This window comes from Lygodium microphyllum, chromosome 28, assembly GCF_053477565.2.
Source record: "Lygodium microphyllum isolate KBCC chromosome 28, Lygodium_microphyllum_v1.1.10, whole genome shotgun sequence".
In the NCBI taxonomy this organism is placed as follows: Eukaryota; Viridiplantae; Streptophyta; class Polypodiopsida; order Schizaeales; family Lygodiaceae; genus Lygodium; species Lygodium microphyllum.
The window spans coordinates 2,917-20,000 of record NC_141162.1 but is presented as its reverse complement, the minus strand read 5'-3'; the positions used below and the strand labels follow the sequence as shown (position 1 = coordinate 20,000).

Here is a 17,084-nt window from a genome sequence, read left to right as displayed (position 1 = left end):
GTCCCGGTTCGGGAATATTAACCCGATTCCCTTTCGATGAGCGGCGCGCATTGTGCCCTTGACACAGGACTGCCCCATCTCTTAGGATCGACTAACCCATCTCCAATTGTTGTTCACATGGAACCTTTCTCCACTTCGGTCTTCAAAGGTCTCATTTGAATATTTGCTACTACCACGAAGATCTATACTGGGGGCCATTTCACTCGGGCTCGCGCCCGAAGCTGTGCCATAACCCCCATGCCCTCCTACTCATCGGGGCCTCGCACTCGCCCCGATGGCCAGGTATAGGTCGCGCACTTCAACGCCATCCATTTTCAGGGCTAGTTGATTCCGCAGGTGAGTTGTTACACACTCCTTAGCAGATTTCGACTTCCATGACCACCGTCCTGCTGTCTTAATCAATCAACACCCTTTGTGGGATCTAGGTTAGCGCGCAGTTCGGCACCGTAACCCGACTTTCGGTTCATCCCGCATCGCCAGTTCTGCTTACAAAAAATGGTCCACTTGGAGCTCGCATTCCGCGCCGGGGTTCAACAGAGCAACCCCGGCCGCTTACCTATTTAAAGTTTGAGAATAGGTCGAGGGTGTTTCACCCCCGATGCCTCTAATCATTCACTTTACCCAATAAAACTGCCAGGAGCTCCAGCTATCCTAAGGGAAACTTCGGAGGGAACCAACTACTAGATGGTTCGATTAGTCTTTCGCCCCTATACCCAAGTCTGACGAACGATTTGCACGTCAGTATCGCTACGAGCCTCCACCAGAGTTTCCTCTGACTTCGCCCTGCTCAGGCATAGTTCACCATCTTTCGGGTCCCAGCAGGTACACTCCCACTCAAACCTTTCACAGAAGATCATGATCGGTAATGGTGCACCCCGTGAAGGGGATCCCACCTGTCAGGTTCCTTGTGCCTCCGTGGGTTTGCCACCCACCAGCTCGCGTATATGTTAGACTCCTTCGTTTGTGTTTCAAGACGGGTCGGATGGAAAGCCCAAAGCGCCAACGTCCCGAGCGTACAGGTGCAGAGCCCGCCACAAGTGGCACACGCTTCGTTCCTCGGCCGACACGACGACATTGGCGAGCCATCTAAAGCCCGCTCTTGTCCCGCAGCACCAGCCCACGCTGACCAGCACCCCGCATCGAGCAGCGAACCAGTTCTCTTTTCAAAGTCCTTTTCATCTTTCCCTCGCGGTACATGTTCGCTATCGGTCTCTTGCCCATATTTAGCCCACTTAGGGCTACATTCCCAAACAGCCCAACTCGTCGACGGCGCCTTATGGAGCGAGAGGGTCTGAGCTCGACGGGGCTCTCACCCTCTCTGACGCCCCTTTCCAGGGGGACTTGGGCTCGGTCCGCCGCAGAGGACACCTCTCCAGACTACAATTCGCACGGCAAAGCCGTGCGATTTCCAAGCTAGGCTCTTTCCGGTTCGCTCGCAACTACTAGGGAAATCCTGGTTAGTTTCTTTTCCTCCGCTTAGTGATATGCTTAAACTCAGGGGGTAGCCTTGCCTGATTTGAGGTTCGAGTTGCGTTTCGGGTCGCCGAGGGTAACCCCCGGCTCCGAAGAGCCCGCTCCGACACGTGCACCCACAAACAATCGCCACCTCGACGAGGAGACGAACCACCCTTGTGGAGCAATGTCACCGCACGGTGCTGCCAGTACATTTCAGCCAACTGCGACATCACGTCGGATGCACGGACGACCAATTCCACCCTTCGGGGGAGAGGGTGTGGGGGAGTTAGGGACGCTCAAGCAGGCATGCCCTTGGACGAGCCGCGGGTGCAAGTTGCATTCAAAGACTCGATGATTCGCGTGATTCTGCAATTCACACTACATATCGCATTTCGTTGCATTCTTCATCGTTGCAAGAGCCAAGATATCCGTAGCTGAGAGTCGTTGCGTTTTGTTTTTCGATCCTCCCGAGGGAAGGAATCTGAGACAAGACAAGGTTTATCAAGTTCCTCCTACCACCCCCGTGTGCGGGGAGGGGCAAAGGGTTTATCAAGGTGGCGGCGTGCCCGAATAAGCACGACGGAGGGGGATCGCCCCGAGCAAGGAAGAGAGGTCGAAGGCGTCCCTCATTCCTCCACCCGCATGGTCGTGGGACGATCCCAAAGCATAGCCTCCCCCACTGTCGCCCGTCTCCGATGAGGGGAGAGAGGATGCCGACCGCGCCTCCGAGCGCGATCCCTCACAGGCATTCCAGGGTTCGCATTGTTCTCACGGATGTGTGTCAATGATCCTTCCGCAGGTTGGGGGGGGGGGGCGAATTTTGGAGGGGGGGAGGGTGCATCGCGACATGGCGTGTTGAGGGGGGAAGGGCTGGGGTGGTGTGTGTTAATGGGGGAAAGGGGGAGCGGGGGGCCGAATTTTGGATGCCAGGGGAGGGGGGGGGCCGAATTTTGGAGGGGGGGAGGGGAGGGCTGGTGTGGTATGTGTTGAGGGGGGGGGGGGGGGGGGGTGGAGGGGGGGCCGAATTTTTAAGGGGGCGTCATGGTGGGTGGGTGTGTGTGTTAAGGGGAGGGAAGCATGTTGCGTCATATCATATCATGGGGCAAGGGGGCGTCATGGTGGGTGGGTGTGTGTGTTAAGGGAAGGGGGGCACGTCGCATCGTGTCATGTCATGGGGGGCGAGTGGGGGGGATGCCATTGGGGGGGAGGGGCGCGTCGCGTCGTATCGTGTCATGGATTGGGGGGTGGGGTGGGGATGTCATGGGAAGGGAGAGGGGGGCGGCACGTTGAGACATAGTGTGGTGTGTGTGGAGGGGGGAAGGGGGGGTGCGTCGCGTCGTGTTGTGTCATGGGGGGGGTGGGGTGGGGATGTCATGGTGAGGGGGGCGAGGCGGCACGTTGCGACATGGTGTGGTGTGTGTTAAGGGGGGAAGGGGGGGCCGAATTTTGGAGGTGGAGGGGAGGGCGCGTCGCAACATGGTTTAGGGTTTAGGGTTTTTAGGGGTTTAGGGTTTAGGGTTTAGGGTTCAGCGTTGAGGGTTGAGGCTTCAGCGTTGAGGGTTAAGGGTTTAGGGTTTAGGGGTCAGGGTTGAGGGGTTAGGGGTTAGGGGTTAGGGGTTGGGGTTTAGGGTTTAGGGGTTTAGGGGCTTAGGGCTTAGGGCTTAGGGCTTAGGGCTTAGCGCTTAGCGCTTAGGGCTTAGGGCTTAGGGCTTAGGGTTTAGGGTTAAAATTAAGGTTTAAAATTAAGGTTTAAATTAAGGTTTAAATTTAAGGTTTAAATTTAAGGTTTAAATTAAGGTTTAAATTTAAGGTTTAAATTTAAGGTTTAAATTTAGGTTTAAATTTAGGTTTAAATTAAGGTTTAAAAATAAGGTTTAAATTAAGGTTTAAATTTAAGGTTTAAATTAAGGTTTAAATTTAAGGTTTAAATTTAGGTTTAAATTAAGGTTTAAAATTAAGGTTAAAATTAAGGTTTAAAATTAAGGTTTAAATTAAGGTTTAAAATTAAGGTTTAAAATTAAGGTTTAAATTAAGGTTTAAATTAAGGTTTAAATTAAGGTTTAAATTTAAGGTTTAAATTTAAGGTTTAAATTTAAGGTTTAATTTAAGGTTTAAATTTAAGGTTTAAATTTAAGGTTTAAATTTAAGGTTTAAATTAAGGTTTAAAATTAAGGTTTAAATTAAGGTTTAAAATTAAGGTTTAAATTTAAGGTTTAAATTTAAGGTTTAAATTTAAGGTTTAAAATTAAGGTTTAAAGGGGGAAGCTAGGAGTAATGCGCGGAGAAGAGAAGAGAAATGAGTCCTTGACTCATAGAAAGGAGTGTGCACAAGGTATAAAGCCGGGGCCAAAAATATTTAATTAGAAAAAAAGAAGAAGGGGGTTCCAACGCGTTTCGTGACCTTTCGGTCACTCATCAGGGTCTTCTTCTAAACATAGATTTGGCCCTAAAGTTAGGGAGGATAGGCTTTATACAAGTGTGCACTTAGGATGATTTTAGTGGCCGTTGTGGCGGGAGAGCTTATGGCCGTTAATCCTACGATTAGTAGAGTGAGTACACTGGCTCGGGCCCTTAATTGTGCCGTCAGAGAGAGTTTTGGGGGCGCATGGGATTTAGGGCGGCCCCATGATTAATGCTTAAGGGCGGAGGAGGTGGTGTACTTGCGAGATTGGGACGGGGTGGCGGCAGTATGCAGTGGCTGCTGCTGTGTCGGCCTGCTATGAGTCCACGTGGCGCAGCTTGTCGTGAGGGTGACGTGGCGGGTGTGACATGGCGTGGGCAGGGTGACGCGGCAGGGGCGGGACCGGGCTCCCAGGTGCGGGTGCCTTTTCGCGGGTGGCGGGCGGACGTCTTTTGAGGGGCGGACGTCTTCTAGGCGGCCCGTGTGCCAGGTGGGAGTCGGACGACCCCCGGGCGGGAGTCCTCTGGTGGGCGCCTTTTGCGCTGGGCGGGAGGTCTCCTGTGTGGGGCGGCCCATTGGTTGGGCGCGTGCCATGTGGCACTGCGGGGTGCCATCGGGCCGGGTCGGGTCGGGTCGGATGGCCTGTGGCCATTGGCCGTTGGCCGCTGGCCTTTAGCCCTTTAAAGGCCCAAGGCTTAAGGCCTAAGGCTTAAGGCCTTTTTAAGGCCTAAGGTTTAAGGCCTTCTTAAGGCCTTTTTTAAAGCCTAATGTTTAAGGCTTTATATTTTGTTGGGTGGCCCATTTTTTGTAGGTAATTTACGGCCTTCTTGGGAGGAGGGGATGCTTGTATGCGAAGTAAGGGGTGTAGCTTTGCCTTTGTGCTCCTGCTTTCGTGGCAGCGGGATGTGAAGGTGTTTGATGCGCCTTACTTCTTGTGGCGAAAATTCGAACTTTGATTGCACTAGGAAGGAATGTAGTTTTCTTCCGTTCTTCCAACAGATCCGTGGGGGTGGAATGTGAGCCAGGTTGGGAACTTTTTGCAGTGATGCATGGAGTTTAGGGTTTAGGGCGGCCCCGTAGTTTAAAACTTTGGTATATTTTGTGTATGGGAGTTTTAGAACTACGGGGGTCCCTTTGGCTTTTTGATTTTGTTGAAGAAGAGAAGTGCGGTCTTTGTAGGAAATTTCTTGGAAGCATTGCCGAAGGAAGGGGATGGGATATCCTTTAGCACGGAGTCTTGCATAGAAGAGACTGCGGAGGTGTAAATATCCTTCTTTCGAACTCTCCCGTATTATGTATCTTTTGAGTTCTCCTTTGATGAAGGACTTCTTTTGATGGCGCGGGTGCCAAGAGGTCCATGGGAGATAGTTGTACGTGTTGAGGGGCTTTTGGTAGCGCTTAGTATCCAGGTGTTGGAGAGCCTTGTACCTTTCGCCTTTGAAAAACACCACATCTAGGATAGTAGCATGGGTAGGAGAGATGGTGGGTGTGATTCGTATATGCTCTTGGAGTGGGGTACCATAGTGTTTAAGGAATTCTTTAAGAGATTGTTTGGATCCTTTCCAAATTCCAAAAGCATCGTCTATGAAGCGTTTAAAGTAGAAAAGAGCGGGGGAAGCGAAGTGTGGAGAGTTATTCTCCAAATAGCAGAGAAAGAGGCAGGCATAGACTACTGTGAAGTTGCTTCCCATGGCGGTACCTTTGACTTGGAGCCATAGTGTATTGTTAAAGGAAAGATAATTGTTGCGAAGAACAAGTTCTGCGATGGCGAGTATGACTCTAGCATGTGGGTACGAGAAAGCTTGAGTAACAAAGTGCTTAAGCGCAGCGAGGCCCTCATTGACGGGGATGCTTGGGTAGAGGCTTTCTACGTCAAATGTAAAAAGAAGGGATTTCTAGGAAAAGTAGCTCTCGAATAAGAGTAAGAGAGTCAGGGAGATGATACTTTTCTTTTTCAAGAAGTGGAAATAGCTGATAATGAAGCCATGAGGAAGCTTTTTCAAAGACATACCCTGTATAAGCGCAAATCGGCCGTCCCACTATAGTGGGTTTATGTATTTTGGGGAGAAAGTAGAGAGTACAAACATTATAGCCCTTAGTGGGTTCTTGCATTATGTACGCCATTTCCTGCTTGGAGATAATAGTAGGGGCACATATTAGTAAAGAGAGGAGCCTTGCCTTCAGTTCTTCAACTGGAAAAGAGTCCACCCTTTTATAGGTGGAGGGATCTTCAAGTTGCCTCAATCCTTCCTGCAGATACCATGCTGTGTCGAGTATAGTGACTCCTAGATTTTTGTCTGCAGGTTTGATGATGATTGAAGGGTCGCTTATGAGGGACTTGAGGCCTCCTCGCAAAAATTTATGTAGCCCATGGAAGGATGGATTGCTGGTGCTTGACATGATCTCGATGAAGGAGTGTCGGTGGTGGAGGATAATGGCTTCCAGGGCATCAAAACGCTTGGGAGGTTCCCAAGCAGGATTGGGGACGCGGAATGGAGGGGGGGCCTGTCAGAGTCCTGAAAGAACCACCGCAGCCTGAGGGTCCGAGCAAGGAGATTGAAGCTTGCAAGGAGCTCTTCAGGCGTGGGTGGAGAGGGTTCGGGAATGAAGTGCAGGCCCAAACTGAGGAGCTTCTTTTCAGGGAGGGAGAGCCTGCGAGTTGAGAGATTGTGGATTCAGAAGTTGGTGATTCGGTGATCCACCTGTGCAGGCGTTTTCCTTCCGAAAAGGAGCCTCAAATACGCTTGGTAATCTGTCAGTGGAAGCCAGAAAAGCTTGCGGCTTTTCTGGTGGCCGTATGGGTATTTCGACGTCCTGGATTGGGTCGGATAGGGGGGCGGTTGACTGAGGACGTGGTGGACCCATTCGGTCGGATGGTCTGTGAGGCTGACCTCTTTCCTTTGCGGTTGGGTATCGTTAATGGCCGCAGGGTTGCCTGGGTGACGGGCGACCACGATCCGCGGGGTGGCAGCCCAGAAGTGGACGGGGTTGGCGTCGGTGCAGTGGGCTTGGCAGGGAGCGCTTTGCGTTTGCCTTGCGTTTTGGCGGTTGGCCGTGGAGCCTGGTGGGAGATTGGTTGACGGCGAGAATCTCTTGACTGCCTGGCGGGTTGGCGAGCGGGTTGGCGGGTGTGTTGTGCGCCCCAAGGGTTGCGAGGTGCTGCTGCACGGTGTCCTGGTCCTTGCCCAGGTCGGCGGGGTGGTCGATGGGGTGGTCGATGCCCGTTTTTTGGCTGAGGGGCAGTGGAGGATGGGTCCTCTACCCTGTGCCGTTTGGGTGGGCGCTGCAGACGGGAGGGACGTGCAGATCGGGAGTGGCGTCGATTGCCATCGGTGGTTGCCTGCGTGCTGTGGCGTTGTAGTTGTCGACGTTGGACTTGTCGTCGTACTTCTTCACGCACCAACTCAGCGACCGTTTGCTCTTTGGGTAGTTGTTCGACTTCCTCCATGGCCGTGTTGCGGGCCTCTTGTCGCTTGAGCAAGGCAGCTTCACGGATTTTGTCGCGAAGTTGTGCTTGCAGCAGAAAGTTATTGGCGGCTTCTTTAAAATCCACGGTGGCGGATCGTTTCCATGCGAGTATGAGGCCTTGCCAGTCGCTTTCATCTTCCTGGATGAGCCAGATGGAGTTGGTGGTGCGACAGAGCTCGTCTATGCGAGTGCTGACGACGTTGGTGAAGGAGTCCATTTGCTGCTGTAGCAAGACGACGAGTTGCTCCTGTGCTGACAAGAGGGCTTCCAAGCATGCCTGCTTGTATGCTGTTGTGAGCTCCGTCAGCTTGGTAGAGAGGGCGAGTTGAGCCGCAGGGTCGTCGACTCACAACCGAGGTGGGCGTAGCTTGAGGCTATTTGGGACGAGTTGCTCAGCGTGCAACTCTCGGAGTCTTGCAGCAAAAGACCTGGCTTTTTGGAGCTTGCCAAACAATTTCTTGTATTCGGCAATGGAGGCCGTGACAAGATCTGCAAATTGTTGAGGGCGCTTTAGGTAGCGCATACCTTCCTCATGGAGGTCGAGGAGGACGTCTTCTGCACCCGGGCTCATCTCTCGTCGGCGTTTGGCGGGATAATGAAAGGGGTCGGCAGAGCTTGAAGGACCCGGGAGGAAGGGAGGTGCATGCTCCATGTAGGATAGGGTTAAAATTAAGGTTTAAAGGGGGAAGCTAGGAGTAATGCGCGGAGAAGAGAAGAGAAATGAGTCCTTGACTCATAGAAAGGAGTGTGCACAAGGTAAAAAGCCAGGGCCAAAAATATTTAATTAGAAAAAAAGAAGAAGGGGGTTCCAACACGTTTCGTGACCTTTCGGTCACTCATCAGGGTCTTCTTCTAAACATAGATTTGGCCCTAAAGTTAGGGAGGATAGGCTTTATACAAGTGTGCACTTAGGATGATTTTAGTGGCCGTTGTGGCGGGAGAGCTTATGGCCGTTAATCCTACGATTAGTGGAGTGAGTACACTGGCTCAGGCCCCTAATTGTGCCGTCAGAGAGAGTTTTGGGGGCGCATGGGATTTAGGGCGGCCCCATGATTAATGCTTAAGGGCGGAGGAGGTGGTGTACTTGCGAGATTGGGACGGGGTGGCGGCAGTATGCAGTGGCTGTTGCTGTGTCGGCCTGCTGTGAGTCCACGTGGTGCAGCTTGTCGTGAGGGTGACGTGGCGGGTGTGACATGGCGTGGGCAGGGTGACGCGGCAGGGGTGGGACCGGGCTCCCAAGCGCGGGTGGCAGGCGGACGTCTTTTGAGGGCCGGACGTCTTCTGGGCGGCCCGTGTGCCACGCGGGAGTCGGACGACCCCCGGGCGGGAGTCCTGTGGTGGGCGCCTTTTGCGCTGGGCGGGAGGTCTCCTGTGTGGGGCGGCCCATTGGTTGGGCGCGTGCCATGTGGCGCTGCCGGGTGCCATCGGGCCGGGTCTTAGGGTTTAGGGTTTAGGGTTAAGGGTTTAGGGTTAAGGGTTAAGGGTTAAGGGTTTAGGGTTAAGGGTTTAGGGTTAAGGATTTAGGGTTAAGGGTTTAGGGTTTAGGGTTTCGGGTTTAAGGGTTTAGGTTTAGGGTTTCGGGTTTAAGGGTTTTAGGGTTTAGGGGTTTTAGGATTTAAGGGTTTTAGGGTTTAGGGTTTAGGGTTCAGGGTTTAGGGTTTAGGGTTTAGGGTTTAGGGTTTAGGGTTTAGTGTTTAGTGTTTAGTGTTTGGGGTTTAGGGTTTAGGGTTTAGGGTTTAGGGTTTAGGGTTTAAGGGTTTTAGGGTTTTAGGGTTTTAGGGTTTAGGGTTTAGGGTTTAGGGTTTAGGGTTTAGGGTTTAGGGTTTAGGGTTTAGGGTTTAGGGTTTAGGGTTTAGGGTTTAGGGTTTAGGGTTTAGGGTTTAGGGTTTAGGGTTTAGGGTTTAGGGTTTAGGGTTTAGGGTTTAGGGTTTAGGGTTTAGGGTTTAGGGTTTAGGGTTTAGGGTTTAGGGTTTAGGGTTTAGGGTTTAGGGTTTAGGGTTTAGGGTTTAGGGTTTAGGGTTTAGGGTTTAGGGTTTAGGGTTTAGGGTTTAGGGTTTAGGGTTTAGGGTTTAGGGTTTAGGGTTTAGGGTTTAGGGTTTAGGGTTTAGGGTTTAGGGTTTAGGGTTTAGGGTTTAGGGTTTAGGGTTTAGGGTTTAGGGTTTAGGGTTTAGGGTTTAGGGTTTAGGGTTTAGGGTTTAGGGTTTAGGGTTTAGGGTTTAGGGTTTAGGGTTTAGGGTTTAGGGTTTAGGGTTTAGGGTTTAGGGTTTAGGGTTTAGGGTTTAGGGTTTAGGGTTTAGGGTTTAGGGTTTAGGGTTTAGGGTTTAGGGTTTAGGGTTTAGGGTTTAGGGTTTAGGGTTTAGGGTTTAGGGTTTAGGGTTTAGGGTTTAGGGTTTAGGGTTTAGGGTTTAGGGTTTAGGGTTTTAGGGTTTAGGGTTTAGGGTTTAGGGTTTAGGGTTTAGGGTTTAGGGTTTAGGGTTTAGGGTTTTAGGGTTTAGGGTTTAGGGTTTAGGGTTTAGGGTTTAGGGTTTAGGGTTTAGGGTTTAGGGTTTTAGGGTTTAGGGTTTAGGGTTTAGGGTTTAGGGTTTAGGGTTTAGGGTTTAGGGTTTAGGGTTTAGGGTTTAGGGTTTAGGGTTTAGGGTTTAGGGTTTAGGGTTTAGGGTTTAGGGTTTAGGGTTTAGGGTTTAGGGTTTAGGGTTTAGGGTTTAGGGTTTAGGGTTTAGGGTTTAGGGTTTAGGGTTTAGGGTTTAGGGTTTAGGGTTTAGGGTTTAGGGTTTAGGGTTTAGGGTTTAGGGTTTAGGGTTTAGGGTTTAGGGTTTAGGGTTTAGGGTTTAGGGTTTAGGGTTTAGGGTTTAGGGTTTAGGGTTTAGGGTTTAGGGTTTAGGGTTTAGGGTTTAGGGTTTAGGGTTTAGGGTTTAGGGTTTAGGGTTTAGGGTTTAGGGTTTAGGGTTTAGGGTTTAGGGTTTAGGGTTTAGGGTTTAGGGTTTAGGGTTTAGGGTTTAGGGTTTAGGGTTTAGGGTTTAGGGTTTAGGGTTTAGGGTTTAGGGTTTAGGGTTTAGGGTTTAGGGTTTAGGGTTTAGGGTTTAGGGTTTAGGGTTTAGGGTTTAGGGTTTAGGGTTTAGGGTTTAGGGTTTAGGGTTTAGGGTTTAGGGTTTAGGGTTTAGGGTTTAGGGTTTAGGGTTTAGGGTTTAGGGTTTAGGGTTTAGGGTTTAGGGTTTAGGGTTTAGGGTTTAGGGTTTAGGGTTTAGGGTTTAGGGTTTAGGGTTTAGGGTTTAGGGTTTAGGGTTTAGGGTTTAGGGTTTAGGGTTTAGGGTTTAGGGTTTAGGGTTTAGGGTTTAGGGTTTAGGGTTTAGGGTTTAGGGTTTAGGGTTTAGGGTTTAGGGTTTAGGGTTTAGGGTTTAGGGTTTAGGGTTTAGGGTTTTAGGGTTTAGGGTTTAGGGTTTAGGGTTTAGGGTTTAGGGTTTAGGGTTTAGGGTTTAGGGTTTAGGGTTTAGGGTTTAGGGTTTAGGGTTTAGGGTTTTAGGGTTTAGGGTTTTAAGGGTTTAGGGTTTAGGGTTTAGGGTTTAGGGTTTAGGGTTTAGGGTTTAGGGTTTAGGGTTTAGGGTTTAGGGTTTAGGGTTTAGGGTTTAGGGTTTAGGGTTTAGGGTTTAGGGTTTAGGGTTTAGGGTTTAGGGTTTAGGGTTTAGGGTTTAGGGTTTAGGGTTTAGGGTTTAGGGTTTAGGGTTTAGGGTTTAGGGTTTAGGGTTTAGGGTTTAGGGTTTAGGGTTTAGGGTTTAGGGTTTAGGGTTTAGGGTTTAGGGTTTAGGGTTTAGGGTTTAGGGTTTAGGGTTTAGGGTTTAGGGTTTAGGGTTTAGGGTTTAGGGTTTAGGGTTTAGGGTTTAGGGTTTAGGGTTTAGGGTTTAGGGTTTAGGGTTTAGGGTTTAGGGTTTAGGGTTTAGGGTTTAGGGTTTAGGGTTTAGGGTTTAGGGTTTAGGGTTTAGGGTTTAGGGTTTAGGGTTTAGGGTTTAGGGTTTAGGGTTTAGGGTTTAGGGTTTAGGGTTTAGGGTTTAGGGTTTAGGGTTTAGGGTTTAGGGTTTAGGGTTTAGGGTTTAGGGTTTAGGGTTTAGGGTTTAGGGTTTAGGGTTTAGGGTTTAGGGTTTAGGGTTTAGGGTTTAGGGTTTAGGGTTTAGGGTTTAGGGTTTAGGGTTTAGGGTTTAGGGTTTAGGGTTTAGGGTTTAGGGTTTAGGGTTTAGGGTTTAGGGTTTAGGGTTTAGGGTTTAGGGTTTAGGGTTTAGGGTTTAGGGTTTAGGGTTTAGGGTTTAGGGTTTAGGGTTTAGGGTTTAGGGTTTAGGGTTTAGGGTTTAGGGTTTAGGGTTTAGGGTTTAGGGTTTAGGGTTTAGGGTTTAGGGTTTAGGGTTTAGGGTTTAGGGTTTAGGGTTTAGGGTTTAGGGTTTAGGGTTTAGGGTTTAGGGTTTAGGGTTTAGGGTTTAGGGTTTAGGGTTTAGGGTTTAGGGTTTAGGGTTTAGGGTTTAGGGTTTAGGGTTTAGGGTTTAGGGTTTAGGGTTTAGGGTTTAGGGTTTAGGGTTTAGGGTTTAGGGTTTAGGGTTTAGGGTTTAGGGTTTAGGGTTTAGGGTTTAGGGTTTAGGGTTTAGGGTTTAGGGTTTAGGGTTTAGGGTTTAGGGTTTAGGGTTTAGGGTTTAGGGTTTAGGGTTTAGGGTTTAGGGTTTAGGGTTTAGGGTTTAGGGTTTAGGGTTTAGGGTTTAGGGTTTAGGGTTTAGGGTTTAGGGTTTAGGGTTTAGGGTTTAGGGTTTAGGGTTTAGGGTTTAGGGTTTAGGGTTTAGGGTTTAGGGTTTAGGGTTTAGGGTTTAGGGTTTAGGGTTTAGGGTTTAGGGTTTAGGGTTTAGGGTTTAGGGTTTAGGGTTTAGGGTTTAGGGTTTAGGGTTTAGGGTTTAGGGTTTAGGGTTTAGGGTTTAGGGTTTAGGGTTTAGGGTTTAGGGTTTAGGGTTTAGGGTTTAGGGTTTAGGGTTTAGGGTTTAGGGTTTAGGGTTTAGGGTTTAGGGTTTAGGGTTTAGGGTTTAGGGTTTAGGGTTTAGGGTTTAGGGTTTAGGGTTTAGGGTTTAGGGTTTAGGGTTTAGGGTTTAGGGTTTAGGGTTTAGGGTTTAGGGTTTAGGGTTTAGGGTTTAGGGTTTAGGGTTTAGGGTTTAGGGTTTAGGGTTTAGGGTTTAGGGTTTAGGGTTTAGGGTTTAGGGTTTAGGGTTTAGGGTTTAGGGTTTAGGGTTTAGGGTTTAGGGTTTAGGGTTTAGGGTTTAGGGTTTAGGGTTTAGGGTTTAGGGTTTAGGGTTTAGGGTTTAGGGTTTAGGGTTTAGGGTTTAGGGTTTAGGGTTTAGGGTTTAGGGTTTAGGGTTTAGGGTTTAGGGTTTAGGGTTTAGGGTTTAGGGTTTAGGGTTTAGGGTTTAGGGTTTAGGGTTTAGGGTTTAGGGTTTAGGGTTTAGGGTTTAGGGTTTAGGGTTTAGGGTTTAGGGTTTAGGGTTTAGGGTTTAGGGTTTAGGGTTTAGGGTTTAGGGTTTAGGGTTTAGGGTTTAGGGTTTAGGGTTTAGGGTTTAGGGTTTAGGGTTTAGGGTTTAGGGTTTAGGGTTTAGGGTTTAGGGTTTAGGGTTTAGGGTTTAGGGTTTAGGGTTTAGGGTTTAGGGTTTAGGGTTTAGGGTTTAGGGTTTAGGGTTTAGGGTTTAGGGTTTAGGGTTTAGGGTTTAGGGTTTAGGGTTTAGGGTTTAGGGTTTAGGGTTTAGGGTTTAGGGTTTAGGGTTTAGGGTTTAGGGTTTAGGGTTTAGGGTTTAGGGTTTAGGGTTTAGGGTTTAGGGTTTAGGGTTTAGGGTTTAGGGTTTAGGGTTTAGGGTTTAGGGTTTAGGGTTTAGGGTTTAGGGTTTAGGGTTTAGGGTTTAGGGTTTAGGGTTTAGGGTTTAGGGTTTAGGGTTTAGGGTTTAGGGTTTAGGGTTTAGGGTTTAGGGTTAGGGTTTAGGGTTTAGGGTTTAGGGTTTAGGGTTTAGGGTTTAGGGTTTAGGGTTTAGGGTTTAGGGTTTAGGGTTTAGGGTTTAGGGTTTAGGGTTTAGGGTTTAGGGTTTAGGGTTTAGGGTTTAGGGTTTTAGGGTTTAGGGTTTAGGGTTTAGGGTTTAGGGTTTAGGGTTTAGGGTTTAGGGTTTAGGGTTTAGGGTTTAGGGTTTAGGGTTTAGGGTTTAGGGTTTAGGGTTAGGGTTTAGGGTTTAGGGTTTAGGGTTTAGGGTTTAGGGTTTAGGGTTTAGGGTTTAGGGTTTAGGGTTTAGGGTTTAGGGTTTAGGGTTAAGGGTTTAGGGTTTAGGGTTTAGGGTTTAGGGTTTAGGGTTTAGGGTTTAGGGTTTAGGGTTTAGGGTTTAGGGTTTAGGGTTTAGGGTTTAGGGTTTAGGGTTTAGGGTTTAGGGTTTAGGGTTAGGGTTTAGGGTTTAGGGTTTAGGGTTTAGGGTTTAGGGTTTAGGGTTTAGGGTTTAGGGTTTAGGGTTTAGGGTTTAGGGTTTAGGGTTTAGGGTTTAGGGTTTAGGGGTTTAGGGTTTAGGGTTTAGGGTTTAGGGTTTAGGGTTTAGGGTTTAGGGTTTAGGGTTTAGGGTTTAGGGTTTAGGGTTTAGGGTTTAGGGTTTAGGGTTTAGGGTTTAGGGTTTAGGGTTTAGGGTTTAGGGGTTTAGGGTTTAGGGTTTAGGGTTTAGGGTTTAGGGTTTAGGGTTTAGGGTTTAGGGTTTAGGGTTTAGGGTTTAGGGTTTAGGGTTTAGGGTTTAGGGTTTAGGGTTTAGGGTTTAGGGTTTTAGGGTTTAGGGTTTAGGGTTTAGGGTTTAGGGTTTAGGGTTTAGGGTTTAGGGTTTAGGGTTTAGGGTTTAGGGTTTAGGGTTTAGGGTTTAGGGTTTAGGGTTTAGGGTTTAGGGTTTAGGGTTTAGGGTTTAGGGTTTAGGGTTTAGGGTTTAGGGTTTAGGGTTTAGGGTTTAGGGTTTAGGGTTTAGGGTTTAGGGTTTAGGGTTTAGGGTTTAGGGTTTAGGGTTTAGGGTTTAGGGTTTAGGGTTTAGGGTTTAGGGTTTAGGGTTTAGGGTTTAGGGTTTAGGGTTTAGGGTTTAGGGTTTAGGGTTTAGGGTTTAGGGTTAGGGTTTAGGGTTTAGGGTTTAGGGTTTAGGGTTTAGGGTTTAGGGTTTAGGGTTTAGGGTTTAGGGTTTAGGGTTTAGGGTTTAGGGTTTAGGGTTTAGGGTTTAGGGTTTAGGGTTTAGGGTTTAGGGTTTAGGGTTTAGGGTTTAGGGTTTAGGGTTTAGGGTTTAGGGTTTAGGGTTTAGGGTTTAGGGTTTAGGGTTTAGGGTTTAGGGTTTAGGGTTTAGGGTTTAGGGTTTAGGGTTTAGGGTTTAGGGTTTAGGGTTTAGGGTTTAGGGTTTAGGGTTTAGGGTTTAGGGTTTAGGGTTTAGGGTTTAGGGTTTAGGGTTTAGGGTTTAGGGTTTAGGGTTTAGGGTTTAGGGTTTAGGGTTTAGGGTTTAGGGTTTAGGGTTTAGGGTTTAGGGTTTAGGGTTTAGGGTTTAGGGTTTAGGGTTTAGGGTTTAGGGTTTAGGGTTTAGGGTTTAGGGTTTAGGGTTTAGGGTTTAGGGTTTAGGGTTTAGGGTTTAGGGTTTAGGGTTTAGGGTTTAGGGTTTAGGGTTTAGGGTTTAGGGTTTAGGGTTTAGGGTTTAGGGTTTAGGGTTTAGGGTTTAGGGTTTAGGGTTTAGGGTTTAGGGTTTAGGGTTTAGGGTTTAGGGTTTAGGGTTTAGGGTTTAGGGTTTAGGGTTTAGGGTTTAGGGTTTAGGGTTTAGGGTTTAGGGTTTAGGGTTTAGGGTTTAGGGTTTAGGGTTTAGGGTTTAGGGTTTAGGGTTTAGGGTTTAGGGTTTAGGGTTTAGGGTTTAGGGTTTAGGGTTTAGGGTTTAGGGTTTAGGGTTTAGGGTTTAGGGTTTAGGGTTTAGGGTTTAGGGTTTAGGGTTTAGGGTTTAGGGTTTAGGGTTTAGGGTTTAGGGTTTAGGGTTTAGGGTTTAGGGTTTAGGGTTTAGGGTTTAGGGTTTAGGGTTTAGGGTTTAGGGTTTAGGGTTTAGGGTTTAGGGTTTAGGGTTTAGGGTTTAGGGTTTAGGGTTTAGGGTTTAGGGTTTAGGGTTTAGGGTTTAGGGTTTAGGGTTTAGGGTTTAGGGTTTAGGGTTTAGGGTTTAGGGTTTAGGGTTTAGGGTTTAGGGTTTAGGGTTTAGGGTTTAGGGTTTAGGGTTTAGGGTTTAGGGTTTAGGGTTTAGGGTTTAGGGTTTAGGGTTTAGGGTTTAGGGTTTAGGGTTTAGGGTTTAGGGTTTAGGGTTTAGGGTTTAGGGTTTAGGGTTTAGGGTTTAGGGTTTAGGGTTTAGGGTTTAGGGTTTAGGGTTTAGGGTTTAGGGTTTAGGGTTTAGGGTTTAGGGTTTAGGGTTTAGGGTTTAGGGTTTAGGGTTTAGGGTTTAGGGTTTAGGGTTTAGGGTTTAGGGTTTAGGGTTTAGGGTTTAGGGTTTAGGGTTTAGGGTTTAGGGTTTAGGGTTTAGGGTTTAGGGTTTAGGGTTTAGGGTTTAGGGTTTAGGGTTTAGGGTTTAGGGTTTAGGGTTTAGGGTTTAGGGTTTAGGGTTTAGGGTTTAGGGTTTAGGGTTTAGGGTTTAGGGTTTAGGGTTTAGGGTTTAGGGTTTAGGGTTTAGGGTTTAGGGTTTAGGGTTTAGGGTTTAGGGTTTAGGGTTTAGGGTTTAGGGTTTAGGGTTTAGGGTTTAGGGTTTAGGGTTTAGGGTTTAGGGTTTAGGGTTTAGGGTTTAGGGTTTAGGGTTTAGGGTTTAGGGTTTAGGGTTTAGGGTTTAGGGTTTAGGGTTTAGGGTTTAGGGTTTAGGGTTTAGGGTTTAGGGTTTAGGGTTTAGGGTTTAGGGTTTAGGGTTTAGGGTTTAGGGTTTAGGGTTTAGGGTTTAGGGTTTAGGGTTTAGGGTTTAGGGTTTAGGGTTTAGGGTTTAGGGTTTAGGGTTTAGGGTTTAGGGTTTAGGGTTTAGGGTTTAGGGTTTAGGGTTTAGGGTTTAGGGTTTAGGGTTTAGGGTTTAGGGTTTAGGGTTTAGGGTTTAGGGTTTAGGGTTTAGGGTTTAGGGTTTAGGGTTTAGGGTTTAGGGTTTAGGGTTTAGGGTTTAGGGTTTAGGGTTTAGGGTTTAGGGTTTAGGGTTTAGGGTTTAGGGTTTAGGGTTTAGGGTTTAGGGTTTAGGGTTTAGGGTTTAGGGTTTAGGGTTTAGGGTTTAGGGTTTAGGGTTTAGGGTTTAGGGTTTAGGGTTTAGGGTTTAGGGTTTAGGGTTTAGGGTTTAGGGTTTAGGGTTTAGGGTTTAGGGTTTAGGGTTTAGGGTTTAGGGTTTAGGGTTTAGGGTTTAGGGTTTAGGGTTTAGGGTTTAGGGTTTAGGGTTTAGGGTTTAGGGTTTAGGGTTTAGGGTTTAGGGTTTAGGGTTTAGGGTTTAGGGTTTAGGGTTTAGGGTTTAGGGTTTAGGGTTTAGGGTTTAGGGTTTAGGGTTTAGGGTTTAGGGTTTAGGGTTTAGGGTTTAGGGTTTAGGGTTTAGGGTTTAGGGTTTAGGGTTTAGGGTTTAGGGTTTAGGGTTTAGGGTTTAGGGTTTAGGGTTTAGGGTTTAGGGTTTAGGGTTTAGGGTTTAGGGTTTAGGGTTTAGGGTTTAGGGTTTAGGGTTTAGGGTTTAGGGTTTAGGGTTTAGGGTTTAGGGTTTAGGGTTTAGGGTTTAGG

The 17,084-nt window shown here is 47.8% G+C and overlaps 1 non-coding gene and 1 pseudogene across 1 annotated transcript; both read right to left on the bottom strand.

Annotated features, from left to right (window-relative positions):
• Positions 1-1,525, bottom strand: part of LOC148011108 (25S ribosomal RNA) — a 4,073-nt pseudogene extending 2,548 nt beyond the window's left edge.
• Positions 1,526-1,745: 220 nt separating this feature from the next.
• Positions 1,746-1,898, bottom strand: LOC148011107 (5.8S ribosomal RNA). The gene has a single exon (XR_015689417.1). It is a non-coding gene; the product is annotated as a 5.8S ribosomal RNA (ribosomal RNA).
• Positions 1,899-17,084: the final 15,186 nt, after the last annotated feature.